This window comes from Corvus hawaiiensis, unplaced genomic scaffold, assembly GCF_020740725.1.
Source record: "Corvus hawaiiensis isolate bCorHaw1 unplaced genomic scaffold, bCorHaw1.pri.cur scaffold_32_ctg1, whole genome shotgun sequence".
Taxonomy (NCBI): domain Eukaryota; kingdom Metazoa; phylum Chordata; class Aves; order Passeriformes; family Corvidae; genus Corvus; species Corvus hawaiiensis.
In genome coordinates this window covers 358,631-371,858 of record NW_025963366.1, presented here as the reverse complement: position 1 = coordinate 371,858, position 13,228 = coordinate 358,631, and the positions used below count along the sequence as shown (strand labels likewise).

At 56.4% G+C, this 13,228-nt stretch overlaps 1 protein-coding gene across 1 annotated transcript in view; it reads left to right on the top strand.

Moving 5' to 3' along the window:
• Window positions 1–13,228, top strand: part of LOC125320969 (zinc finger protein 208-like) — a 430,705-nt gene that overhangs the window by 369,719 nt on the left and 47,758 nt on the right. The gene's annotated exons all lie outside the window — the stretch shown is intronic.

The following is a 13,228-nucleotide window of genomic DNA, read 5'->3' as shown; positions in this document are numbered from 1 at the left end:
CAGAGTCCTTGTGCTGTGGCTGTGCTGCTGAGCTGGGCCGGGCTCCTGGCACAGAGGCGGCTCCTGGCAAGCGGCAGCGCTGCAGAGAGACAGCTGTGGCCAGGAGCAGCTCCTGGGCCCAGCCCAGCAGGGCTGGGCCACTGCCTGCAGCCAGCCCGGGCACAGCACAGAGGCACACAGGGCTTAAACTCAGCCAAGGCTGCAAAGGTGCTGAGAAGTTGCTGGAGCAGAATCATTGCCAGCTCTTGACTCAGGAAGCCTCTGGCTGCAGGACAAGGCAGCTGCAGCTCCTGGAGGGATCTCCTGAAGCTGGAACATCCCAATGCCTACAGATTCTGTGAGTACAGCTCAGAACATCTCGAGTGCAGGGGAGGTCAGACATGAAGCTCTGACAATGCTGAGGGTTTCTGATCTGTCCCAGAGTATTTCCAAGCCAAGGATTTTGATAAAAATGAGGACATTTCCTGAGACTTTGTTTTCAGTTTCGTTCTACTGGGGAATGGCAGGGAGGGGATATATATATAAATGGTATTATGAATTTTGACAAGTCCCTGAGACATCTGAAGTCTTATTTTTAGTGATCAGTCTTAGTGTGACCTGTTCTTTTTCCAAGCTGCAAACAGAAACTGCCCCCAGCCAGTGCCCTGCAAAGAGGCAGGTTCCTGCAGGGTCAAGGAGAGTGCACAGAGATTTGCGGTCTGTGAGTGGTGGCAGGGACAGATCAGGCCCAGGCAAACAAGTCCAGGAGGAAAATCTCCAGGAAGCAGAGATAAGATCAGGGAATGACAGAAAATGAAACCCAGAAATGTTGTGTCAGGAGAGTTGAGAGGTCTCCTGTCTTGGGGTGACATCCATAGGATCCCCTCCAATGCAGCCCTCTCCCTGTGAAAAGCCCAAATGCCTCTTCTCCCAGGGATGGCTGCAGGGTGTGAAGGTGGAGGTGCAGCCAGGGGTGCCCAGCGCTGTCCTGCAGAGCCATCCTGCATCCCTGTCTTTGCCAGGACAGGGGATCTGCCAGCTGCCAGGGGCAACTCTCAGCCTGCAGGGCAGGGAGCCAAAGGCAGCTGGATCCCAATGTGAGAACAGCGCCCACTCCACCACAATCCATCCTCCTGCAGCCCCCACAGCCAGATCCCCCATCTCCTGCTGCCCCTTCCCTCCCAGAGCTTTCCCTGTGGGACAGCCCAGAGCTGAGCCCATCCCAAACTCTCTTGGGTCCCAGCACAGTTGCCCCTATTCCCACTCAGGCACTTTGAGAAAATAGGGCTGGGCACTGACCCCTCTTCCAGGACCCCCGGAATCAGGGAAAACAGGAATGTGGGAGGACTTTGAGTCAAGGGTAGGCAGCTGATTGGGATCTGCAGTCACTGGAGACACTGGGGAGCACTGGGCAATGTTGATCACCCCAAGACAAGGCTGAGGCTTGGGAAATGGCTCAGGTGTGCTTCTTCCCACAGCTGGACCACTCCATTCCCTTTCCTCGCAGGCCCCAAAACAGTTCCACCTCCAGCCCCAGAGCAGAGTTCAGAGGGGAAAATGTCCTGCCCTGACCTTCCCCCTGTCCCACCCACAGCCACCGTGCCCACACAGAGCACCTGGCTCCAGCTCTGCACAGCTGCTCCACATGCAGGGTGCCAGGGACCCCATCCCCAGTAAGGCTCAAACTCCAGCACTGTGCCTGGATGCAATTTGCTGCAGGTCCCCAAAGGCCCTTGTCCACACAGAGAGTCTCTGCAGTTCCCTGGCCCTGGGCCCAGGCCAGCGCTGGACCTGAGTCGGATGTGCCCATCCAAAGGGACGTGGAGAAAGAGGGGCTTGTCCCCAGGCAGCCACTTGGAGCTAATTGGACAAAGAGAGGTGTCCTGTGAGGAGGAGGGATGATGGTCCCCTGCCAGCATCTCTGATAAGCCCTGTTTACCCATGGCCCGAGGCACCAGGAAGACATTCAGACTCCTTGGGCTTCCAAGCTGTTAAAATCCACTGAGAAGTGGTTCCGGAGAGCTGTTCAGGGCTGTGATTCCTGTTGGACGTTCCAGGGCATTAGTGAAGGGTTCTGCATCTGTCTTTCCCAGGGACACTGTGGATCCATCCGAGATGTGTTGTGGGCCAGCTGGGAAAGCATTTCAGGCGCCTGCCTTGACTCTTTGCTCTGGAACTTCCCAAGGAGCCGCAGGGCCCACGGGGGAAGATTTTCCTTGGGAGTGTTGCTGCTTTGTGCCCCATGGAGGAGAGAGCAGAGTGTCCCCATGGGGGATTCTTGACCTCATGGACAAGTGCTGTGATGTCATTGGTGTGCTGACATTGGTTTGGACAAGAATTGAGGAAGTGTCCTCAGGGTCCTAATTAGGGAACATTGGCCCAGGAGAGCTCCAGGCTGCCTTGGAGATCAGTGCCAATCAGGGGGATGGCATTGGACGCTGGCCGCTGACCACGTGCCAACGGCCGTGGGAGAATGAGCTGGACACACACAGAGGCTCCCAGTGCCGGCAGATTGGCCCCCAGCTGCAGGGACGCCATGGGAATGTCCCTGCCTCCCTCGGGGCTGTGTCTCAGCCCTGCAGAAACTGTCCCTGCTCTTGTGCCAGCATTTCAGGAAGGATGAGTTTCCCCTCTCCTAGCGACTGCGTCTTCTGTAAAAACAATTGACAAGAGGGTCCTCAGCACAGGAAAGACTCGGAGCTCGTGGAGCACTTCCAGAGGAGGCCACCAAGATGCTCGGGGGACTGGAGCAGCTCTGTGACAGAGACAGGCTGGGACAGTTGGACCTGTTCAGCCTGGAGCAGAAAAGGCCGTGGGGACACCCCAGTGTGACCTTTCAGACTTCAAAGCACCTCCTCGGAAACATGTGGAGAAATGTTTCCGGAGGGCCTGTGTCAGGGGGACAAGGGGAGATTGTTTTCAACTAAAAGAGAGTGGGTTCAGAGCAGAGATAAGGGAAAATTCTGATGCTGAGAGTGGTGAAACACTGGCACAGATTTGCCAGCGAGCTGGTGGATGCCCCGTCCCTGGAAACATTCCAGACCGCATTTGACGGGGCTCTGAGCATTCTGATGGAGTGAAAGATGTCTCTGCTGCCACCCAGAAGGAGGCCCTGCCCTGTGGTGTCGGCTACCGGAGTGGTCGCTGTGTCTTGTAGGATGCAATTCCCCCAGGGAGCAGAGGGAACACACAGCACCACTGGGAGCAGGAGCATCCTGCCATGGAGACGGGAATATTCTGGATGCAGAGGCTCAGGCTGCCCTGTTTGGCTTCTGTGTAGATGGAGACAAGTGTCAGAAGAGACTGAGAACCAGGAGCCCCCACCGTGTCTCTGAGTCCCCTTGATTCCCTGAGGCCCCACAGTGTCACAGGTTCTCCTTTGGGCCACGAGGTCGCACGGTGTCACAGGATCCCTCTGGTGCCATGAGCCCCTGTGGTGTCACAATGGTCCTTGGTTCCACGAGGCCCCACATTGTTACAGAGTCCCCTTTCTGCTGCGAGGTCCCACATTATGTCAGGGTCGCCTTGGCTCCATGAGGCCCCACATTGTCACAGGTTCCCCCCATTCTGCCATCAGGTCTCACATTGTAACAGGGTCCCTTTGGTTCCATGAGGCCCTGCAGTGTCACAATGGATCTTTGGTTCCATGAGGCCCTGCAGTGTCACAAAGGATCCCTGGGAACCACGAGGCCCTCAGGGATCACAATGGATCCTTGGTTCCATGAGGCCCCACAGTGCCCCAGGGCCTGTGGATTCCACAAGATCCTGGAGTGGCACAGGGTTCCTTTGCTTCCACGTGTCCCCGCGGTGTCACAATGTCCCCACGGTTCCAGGAGGCCCCGCAGTGTCACAGACGAGCAGCATTGGAGTGGGAGCAGCACCAGGGGAGTTTTTGCAGCTGCGCCGGAACAGCAGCAGCAGCAGCAGCCACGGAGCAACAGTGGAACAGCGGTGGAATGCAAGTCCCGTGAGGAGCGGCTGAGGGAGCTGGGGTTGTTTATCCTGGAGAAGAGGAGGCTCAGGGGGGACCTTCTCACTCCCTACAACTCCCTGACAGGAGGGGGCAGCCAGGTGGGGCTCGGTCTCTTCTCCCAGGGACCAGAGACAGGACAAGAGGACACAGCCTTGAGCTGCAGCAGAGGAGGTTTAGGCTGGAGATTAGAAGGAGTTTCTTCACAGCAAGGGTGATTGGGCATTGGAATGGGCTGCCCAGGGAGGTGGTGGAGTCGCCGTCCCTGGAGGTATTTAAGGAAGGACTGGATGTGGCACTCGCTGCCATGGTCTGGTGTCAAGGTGGTGTTGGGTCATAGGTTGGACTGGATGATCTCTCAGGTCTTTTCCAAGCTGGTTAATTCTGGGATTCTGTGATTCAGTGCAGCAGCGGTGGAACCTTGGTGGAAAAAGAGTGGGAAATGGCCCCACAGCTGTGGAGCAGCACCTGAGATGCCCAAGCTGCGGGACACAGAGCGGGTCTGAGCGCTGTGTCCTGTGGGAGCCGGCCCCACACACCAGAACCATGCCCGTCAGGCTGACCCAGAGCAGGGGGCAGCAGCAGGAATTGATGCTGGGCTGCGGAAGGCGCAGATCCAGCGCGTTTGATGGTGACTCGGGGGTTGGATCCTGGTTGTTGGCGGCCACCTTTGGTGGTAGCGGGACACTTTCAGTTGATCTGAAGTCGTGAACTCAGGAGAAAGTCAGCACAAAAGGAATCAAGTGGCCTTTTCTGCTGCAGGGAAACGCATCTTGGTAGAGGTTTAATGATTTCTGATGTAGGAAGCAAACGGAGTCAATTTTTGGCCTGTGGTTTTGTTGTAATCCAGGGACAGTTTCCAAAATTATGCAATTTGTGGTGAAAAACCAGGAACGTGCCTCAGCATCGGGATGTTGCACACTGAGTACAGAGCTGTTTGTGGTGGTTATGATCAAGAAAACAATTGGAATTCTTGTCCCTACTTCACTCTTTCTCCCTCTCTCTCTGGGAATGAGTCTCCAACACTCCCTGCAGCTCTGCTTTCCATGATCTGCTCCTCTGGAGTTGGGCTTGGCCAGCTGAGCAGCGGGAAGCAGGAGGATAATGGCCCATTCCAACTGCAGACTTCCTTTTTGTAGCCTCTGGATTTCCAGCATTTAGAAACGGTCATGTTTTAAACTGTCTGACCAAATCCCACAGGTCTCACTTCTGCCCTGGCAGAAAATCCTCCTGTGGCCCTATTTGGGAACGGACCCTTGGAAACACCTCACTGCAGATGACTTTTGGTTGGTTTTGCTAAGGGATGACAAGAAGATCAGCACAAGGAGGAAGGCTGAGGGAGAGGGAAGGACCAATTCCTTCCTTTTGTCTTCCCATTGTGTCCTGGGTTGCAGTGTATTCTATTACCATCCTCAGGAGCTGTTGAAACCAGGTGGGGCACTGTTTCCTTGCCTCCTCCCCCCAGACTATCTTTCTGTTAATTGCCCATCATTGTCCTGCCGCCTGACTCAGAGATAACTCACTCCGGACTATCTTCTGTTAATGAGCCTAATCAACACTTTGCCTCATGACTCATTACCCCATTGTGAGATGCTCCACCCAGAGGGAGGAACCAAGTATCCCATCCTGGATATAATCTGGGACTCTGACCACCAGAGACAACCCTTCCCACTGGATTTCCAGAGGACAGGAGCTACACAGCCACCATTGGACTTTCTGAGGAAGAGCAGACTCTTTTACTACAGGATCACTGCTTCAGGGGACTGCAGCCACCATTCTACCAGACTGCTACCACCACCGTGCCTAACAGGGTGTCAGGTTGTACCTTGACTCTGTCAGTTTGACAGTGTTTTCTTTTACTTTTTTCTCCCTTTTCTTTAATTTCCATTAAATTGTTATTCTGACTTGGTGCCTCCCACTGGTTTGTTTTCAAACTAGTACACATTGGAAAGTCTCCTGCAGAGGTTGTGCTGCAGCCAGAGACTTGCCGGGCCAAGGGCTGAGGGAAACGATTCAGCTGAGGCACTTGAGGCATCTTGTCCTTGGTTTGTAGCCCTGGATCTGGGAGGGGACTCAGCTGCCCCCCTTGCACCCCACAACCCCCCTGAAATGGGGGATTCCTCCCGCCTCTGCCAGGTGCCCCTTATCCATCCCTAGCCTGGGTGCTCCTAGTCTGAGCTCCCATGGTCATTCCTGGTGGTGGGGAGCAGGAGGGAGGAGTTCAGAGCAAACCTGGGAGGTGCCAGCAGGCTCAGAGATGTGTGGAGGTGACAGTGAGACAGTGATGGGATGTGCAGATGGTCACGGGGACAGGACAACACCTCGGGGATCAACTTCTTGGAGATTTGGGGGAATTTCCTTAGGAAAGCACACACGGACACAGACACACGGACACAGAGCGTAGCTTTGCCAAAAGGGTGTATTGATTAGTCAGGGGCAAATGGCCCTGGGCTCAAAGGGTTCAGGGGATTCCTCCAGGGATGATCATCTCCTCATTCCACTGGTAGGGAAAAGGACACCATAGTCCCCACAACTTGCAATTCTAAAAGACATTCGCAGAAGGTGACCTCTGGTGCCCACTGGGACATGAGAGGGGCCTTGGCCCCAGCCCTCTCCCTGCAGGCACTGCTCACCTAGGCATCCAGAGAGGCAGCCAGGCGCTTCACCCGCAGAAGAGCCTCCAGCTTTTTACACAGAGCAGGCTGGGGACAAAGGCAGCGTTAGAGACACACTGGGGGCACTGGGCTGCACTGGGAGGAAAAGGGAAAGCAAAGGGGTCCTTGGGGAAGGGGCCTGCGGGCAGCAATGGGGTGCAGGAGCTGCTGTGCTCCTGCCCAGAGGCAGTGGGGTCCTGGCCAAGAGGCACAGCTGGGGCAGGGGCTGTGGCCTGGACCATGCGGGGGGTGCTGGGGGGCCTGGGATGGGAATGCAACAGGGGCCCTGGGCAAGGGGTTCCCTGGGAAGGATCCGTGGGGCAGGGGAGGTGTCTGGGGTGTCAGCAGGGCTGCACTGGGCTGTGCTGGGGCAGCATGGGATGGCCTGGGGTGCGGTGGCCGTGCGAGGGGAGGGTCTGACACCGGCAGAACTCCTGGTACCCACCTGAGGCGTCTTCAGGATGTCGACATTGTCTACATCCACCTGCAGAGAGACCAGGAGATCTCGCTGGTCACTGGGATGTCCCCAGTGCCAGCAAGGGATGGGAGGAACCAAAGTGCCCCCCAATTACCAGAGGGGATGCCCTCCAGTCCCAGCCCCCCACTCACCTCCTGGAGATCATCTTGGGTTCCTTCCAGGAGTGCCTGGGAAAGGACAACAAAGGCTTGGTCTGGATTGGACCTTGTGGGGCTGAGGGGGGAACACGGGTGCAGGGAGCAGGGCGGAGGCAAAGGGATGGGAATTCAGGGCCTCCAAGGAGATCTGTTTGGAGCTGGGGGAGACCCAAAGACACTGACCTGGGGTAAACTGAGGAGCCAAGGGACGTGGCTGGGGCCGTGGAAGGGGCACGGTGTAAGGTACAGGGCAGGAGAAAGGAATTGTGGTGTAGGGACATGGGAGTGCAAGGGAGGGGCTTGGTGGGGAAAGAAGAACGGGGATGGGCGAGGACAAAAGCGACAGGACTGAGAGAGGGTTTGGGAGCTGGGGGTGAGTCCAGGAATGGTATCAGGAGACAGCGCTGCAGTGGCCAGGAAGAAAAGCAAAGGACTGGGGGGGGGCATGGAAGGAAAGGGCTTGGGAATGGTCAGTGGGAGGGCATTTGGGGAGGCTGGCTAGGACATAGAGGAGAGAGCCGGGAGGAAATTCCTGAAGGGACACCAAAAGGGTGGGATGAGAGGCCAGAAAGGGCAGGGTGTGGGGACCTGTTTGGCTGGTGCCTCACCTTGGCCTGTGCCGGGAGGCACAGCAGGATGGAGAAGAGCAGGGCCACGCTGAGCACAGCCACCTTCATCTTCCTCTCGCACTGGGCAGCGCTGGCTGAGGCTGCACCGGGCCAGGAGCACCTTTATCCCTGCCGGGACTCCTCGCTGCACCCTCCCCGACAGCCCCCAGGCCAAAGCCCGGCTTGGCACAGCCCCCAGCCCTGGCCACAAGCCCGGCCCTGGCACAGAGTCCATCCCACCTGCGGCACGCATCCAGCCCCCTTGCCTGGCATCCCTCCAGCTTCCTGCACGGGGCAGCTGCCCCTGGAATGGCCCAGGCACCTGCAGGGGCCAAGGCCCTGCGGGGGGTAGGGAGCCAAAGGCAGCTGGGGACCCTGTGGGGACAACCCCCACTCCACCACAATCCATCCTCCTGCAGCCCCCACAGCCAGATCCCCCATCTCCCGCTGCCCCTTCCCTCCCAGAGCTTTCCCTGTGGGACACGCCAGAGCTGAGCCCAGTCCCAGACCCAATATGTGGGAGAAGAACAGTGTCATGGGCAATGTGATCAACCCCATAACTGGGATCTCCAGTCACTAGAGACACTGGGGAGCACTGGGGAGCACTGGGGGTGGTGATCAGCTGCATACAATGCTGAGGCTTGGGGAATTACTCAGGTGTGGCACTTCCTAAATTCACACCACCTCGTTTTCTTGCATTGCAGGCCTCAAACCAGTCCCATCTCCAGCCCCAGAGCAGAGTCCAGAGGGGAAGATGCCCTACCCAGACCCTCACACTGTCACACCTGGGCACACCAGAGCACCTGGGGCCCGCTCTGCACAGCTGCCCCACACATGTGTGCTTCCAGGACCCCATCTGTGGGATATGCCCACCTGTAATACCCATCCCCAACAAGGCTCAGACGCCAGCACTGTCCCTGCCTGGGACATGCCCACAGCTCCCCAAGTCCCTTGTTCCCACAGAGGGTCTCTGCAATGTCCTGGCCCTGGGCCCAGGCCAGCGCTGGACCTGAGCAGGAAGTGCCCATCTAAGGGGAAGTGGAGAAAGAGGAGCTTGTCCCCAGGCAGCCACTTGGAGCTAATTGGGCAAAGAGAGGTGTCCTGGGAGGAGGAGGGATGATGGTCCCCTGCCAGCATCTCTGATAAGCCCTGTTTGCCCAGGGCCCGAGGCTCCAGGAAGACATTCAGACTCCTTGGGCTTCCAAGAAGTTAAAATCCACTGAGAAGTGGTTCCTGAGAGCTGTTCATGGCTTTGGTTCCTGTTGGACGTTCCAGGGCATTAGTGAAGGGTTCTGCTTCTGTCTTTCCCAGGGACACTGTGGATCCATCCGAGATGTGTTGTGGGCCAGCTGGGAAAGCATTTCAGGCACCTGCCTTGACTCTTTGCTCTGGAACTTCCCAAGGAGCCGCAGGGCCCACGGGGGAAGATTTTCCTTGGGAGTGTTGCTGCTTTGTGCCCCATGGAGGAGAGAGCAGAGTGTCCCCATGGGGGATTCTTGACCTCATGGACAAGTGCTGTGACGTCTTTGGTGTGCTGAAGTTGGTTTGGACAAGAATTGAGGAAGTGTCCTCAGGGTCCTAATTAGGGAACATTGGCCAGGGAGAGCTCCAGGCTGCCTTGGAGATCAGTGCCAATCAGGGGGATGGCATTGGACGGCTGCTGACCACGTGCCAACGGCCGTGGGAGAATGAGCTGGACACACACAGAGGCTCCCAGTGCCGGCAGATTGGCCCCCAGCTGCAGGGACGCCATGGGAATGTCCCTGCCTCCCTCGGGGCTGTGTCTCAGCCCTGCAGAAACTGTCCCTGCTCTTGTGCCAGCATTTCAGGAAGGATGAGTTTCCCCTCTCCTAGCGACTGCGTCTTCTGCAAAAACAATTGACAAGAGGGTCCTCAGCACAGGAAAGACTCGGAGCTCGTGGAGCACTTCCAGAGGAGGCCACCAAGATGCTCGGGGGACTGGAGCAGCTCTGTGACAGAGACAGGCTGGGATAGTTGGACCTGTTCAGCCTGGAGCAGAAAAGGCCGTGGGGACACCCCAGTGTGACCTTTCAGACTTCAAAGCACCTCCTCGGAAACATGTGGAGAAATGTTTCCGGAGGGCCTTTGTCAAGGGGACAAGGGGAGATTGTTTTCAACTAAAAAAGGGTGGGTTCAGAGCAGAGATAAAAAAATTCTTGATGCTGAGAGTGGTGAAACACTGGCACAGATTTGCCAGCGAGCTGGTGGATGCCCCGTGCCTGGAAACATTCCAGACCACATTGGACGGGGCTCTGAGCATTCTGATGGAGTGAAAGATGTCTCTGCTGCCACCCAGAAGGAGGCCCTGCCCTGTGGTGTCGGCTACCGGAGTGGTCGCTGTGTCTTGTAGGATGCAATTCCCCCAGGGAGCAGAGGGAACACACAGCACCACTGGGAGCAGGAGCATCCTGCCATGGAGACAGGAATATTCTGGATGCAGAGGCTCAGGCTGCCCTGTTTGGCTTCTGTGTAGATGGAGACAAGTGTCAGAAGAGACTGAGAACCAGGAGCCCCCACCGTGTCTCTGAGTCCCCTTGATTCCCTGAGGCCCCACAGTGTCACAGGTTCTCCTTTGGGCCACGAGGTCGCACGGTGTCACAGGATCCCTCTGGTGCCATGAGCCCTTGTGGTGTCACAATGGTCCTTGGTTCCACGAGGCCCCACATTGTTACAGAGTCCCCTTTCTGCTGTGAGGTCCCACATTATGTCAGGGTCGCCTTGGCTCCATGAGGCCCCACATTGTCACAGGCTCCCCCTTTCTGCCATCAGGTCTCACATTGTCCCAGGGTCTCTTTGGTTCTATGAGGCCCTGCAGTGTCACAATGGATCTTTGGTTCCATGAGGCCCCACAGTGTCACAAGGCTCCCTGGGAACCACGAGGCCCTCAGGGATCACAATGGATCCTTGGTTCCATGAGGCCCCACAGCTCCCCAGGGCCTGTGGATTCCACAAGATCCTGGAGTGGCACAGGGTTCCTTTGCTTCCATGTGTCCCCGCGGTGTCACAATGTCCCCACGGTTCCAGGAGGCCCCGCAGTGTCACAGACGAGCAGCACTGGAGTGGGAGCAGCACCAGGGGAGGTTTTGCAGCTGCGCTGGAACAGCAGCAGCAGCAGCAGCCACGGAGCAACAGTGGAACAGTGGTGGAATGCAAGTCCCGTGAGGAGCGGCTGAGGGAGCTGGGGTTGTTTATCCTGGAGAAGAGGAGGCTCAGGGGGGACCTTCTCACTCTCTACAACTCCCTGACAGCAGGGGGCAGCCAGGTGGGGCTCGGTCTCTTCTCCCAGGGACCAGAGACAGGACAAGAGGACACAGCCTTGAGCTGCAGCAGAGGAGGTTTAGGCTGGAGATTAGAAAGAGTTTCTTCACAGCAAGGGTGATTGGGCATTGGAATGGGCTGCCCAGGGAGGTGGTGGAGTCGCCGTCCCTGGAGGTATTCAAGGAAAGACTGGATGTGGCACTTGCTGCCATGGTCTGGTGACAAGGTGGTGTTGGATGATCTCACAGATCTTTTCCAAGCTGGTTAATTCTGGGATTCTGTCATTCAGTGCAGCAGCGGTGGAACCTTGGTGGAAAAAGAGTGGGAAATGGCCCCGCAGCTGTGGAGCAGCACCTGAGATGCCCAAGCTGCGGGACACAGAGCGGGTCTGAGCGCTGTGTCCTGTGGGAGCTGGCCCCACACACCAGAACCATGCCCGTCAGGCTGACCCAGAGCAGGGGGCAGCGGCAGGAATTGCTGCTGGGCTGCGGAAGGCGCGGATCCAGCGCGTTTGATGGTGACTCGGGGGTTGGATCCTGGTTGTTGGTGGCCACCTTTGGTGGTAGCGGGACACTTTCAGTTGATCTGAAGTCGTGAACTCAGGAGAAAGTCAGCACAAAAGGAATCAAGTGGCCTTTTCTGCTGCAGGGAAACGCATCTTGGTAGAGGTTTAATGATTTCTGATGTAGGAAGCAAACGGAGTCAATTTTTGGCCTGTGGTTTTGTTGTAATCCAGGGACAGTTTCCAAAATGATGCAATTTGTGGTGAAAAACCAGGAACGTGCCTCAGCATCGGGATGTTGCACACTGAGTACAGAGCTGTTTGTGGTGGTTATGATCAAGAAAACAATTGGAATTCTTGTCCCTACTTCACTCTTTCTCCCTCTCTCTCTGGGAATGAGTCTCCAACACTCCCTGCAGCTCTGCTTTCCATGATCTGCTCCTCTGGAGTTGGGCTTGGCCAGCTGAGCAGCGGGAAGCAGGAGGATAATGGCCCATTCCAACTGCAGACTTCCTTTTTGTAGCCTCTGGATTTCCAGCATTTAGAAACGGTCATGTTTTAAACTGTCTGACCAAATCCCACAGGTCTCACTTCTGCCCTGGCAGAAAATCCTCCTGTGGCCCTATTTGGGAACGGACCCTTGGAAACACCTCACTGCAGATGAGTTTTGGTTGGTTTTGCTAAGGGATGACAAGAAGATCAGCACAAGGAGGAAGGCTGAGGGAGAGGGAAGGACCAATTCCTTCCTTTTGTCTTCCCATTGTGTCCTGGGTTGCAGTGTATTCTATTACCATCCTCAGGAGCTGTTGAAACCAGGTGGGGCACTGTTTCCTTGCCTCCTTCCCCCAGACTATCTTTCTGTTAATTGCCCATCATTGTCCTGCCGCCTGACTCAGAGATAACTCACTCCGGACTATCTTCTGTTAATGAGCCTAATCAACACTTTGCCTCATGACTCATTACCCCATTGTGAGATGCTCCACCCAGAGGGAGGAACCAAGCATCCCATCCTGGATATAATCTGGGACTCTGACCACCAGAGACAACCCTTCCCACTGGATTTCCAGAGGACAGGAGCTACACAGCCACCATTGGACTTTCTGAGGAAGAGCAGACTGTTTTACTACAGGATCACTGCTTCAGGGGACTGCAGCCACCATTCTACCAGATTGCTACCACCACCGTGCCTAACAGGGTGTCAGGTTGTACCTTGACTCTGTCAGTTTGACAGTGTTTTCTTTTACTTTTTTCTCCCTTTTCTTTAATTTCCATTAAATTGTTATTCTGACTTGGTGCCTCCCACTGGTTTGTTTTCAAACTAGTACACATTGGAAAGTCTCCTGCAGAGGTTGTGCTGCAGCCAGAGACTTGCCGGGCCAAGGGCTGAGGGAAACGATTCAGCTGAGGCACTTGAGGCATCTTGTCCCCGGTTTGTAGCCCTGGATCTGGGAGGGGACTCAGCTGCCCCCCTTGCACCCCACAACCCCCCTGAAATGGGGGATTCCTCCCGCCTCTGCCAGGTGCCCCTTATCCATCCCTAGCCTGGGTGCTCCTAGTCTGAGCTCCCATGGTCATTCCTGGTGGTGGGGAGCAGGAGGGAGGAGTTCAGAGCAAACCTGGG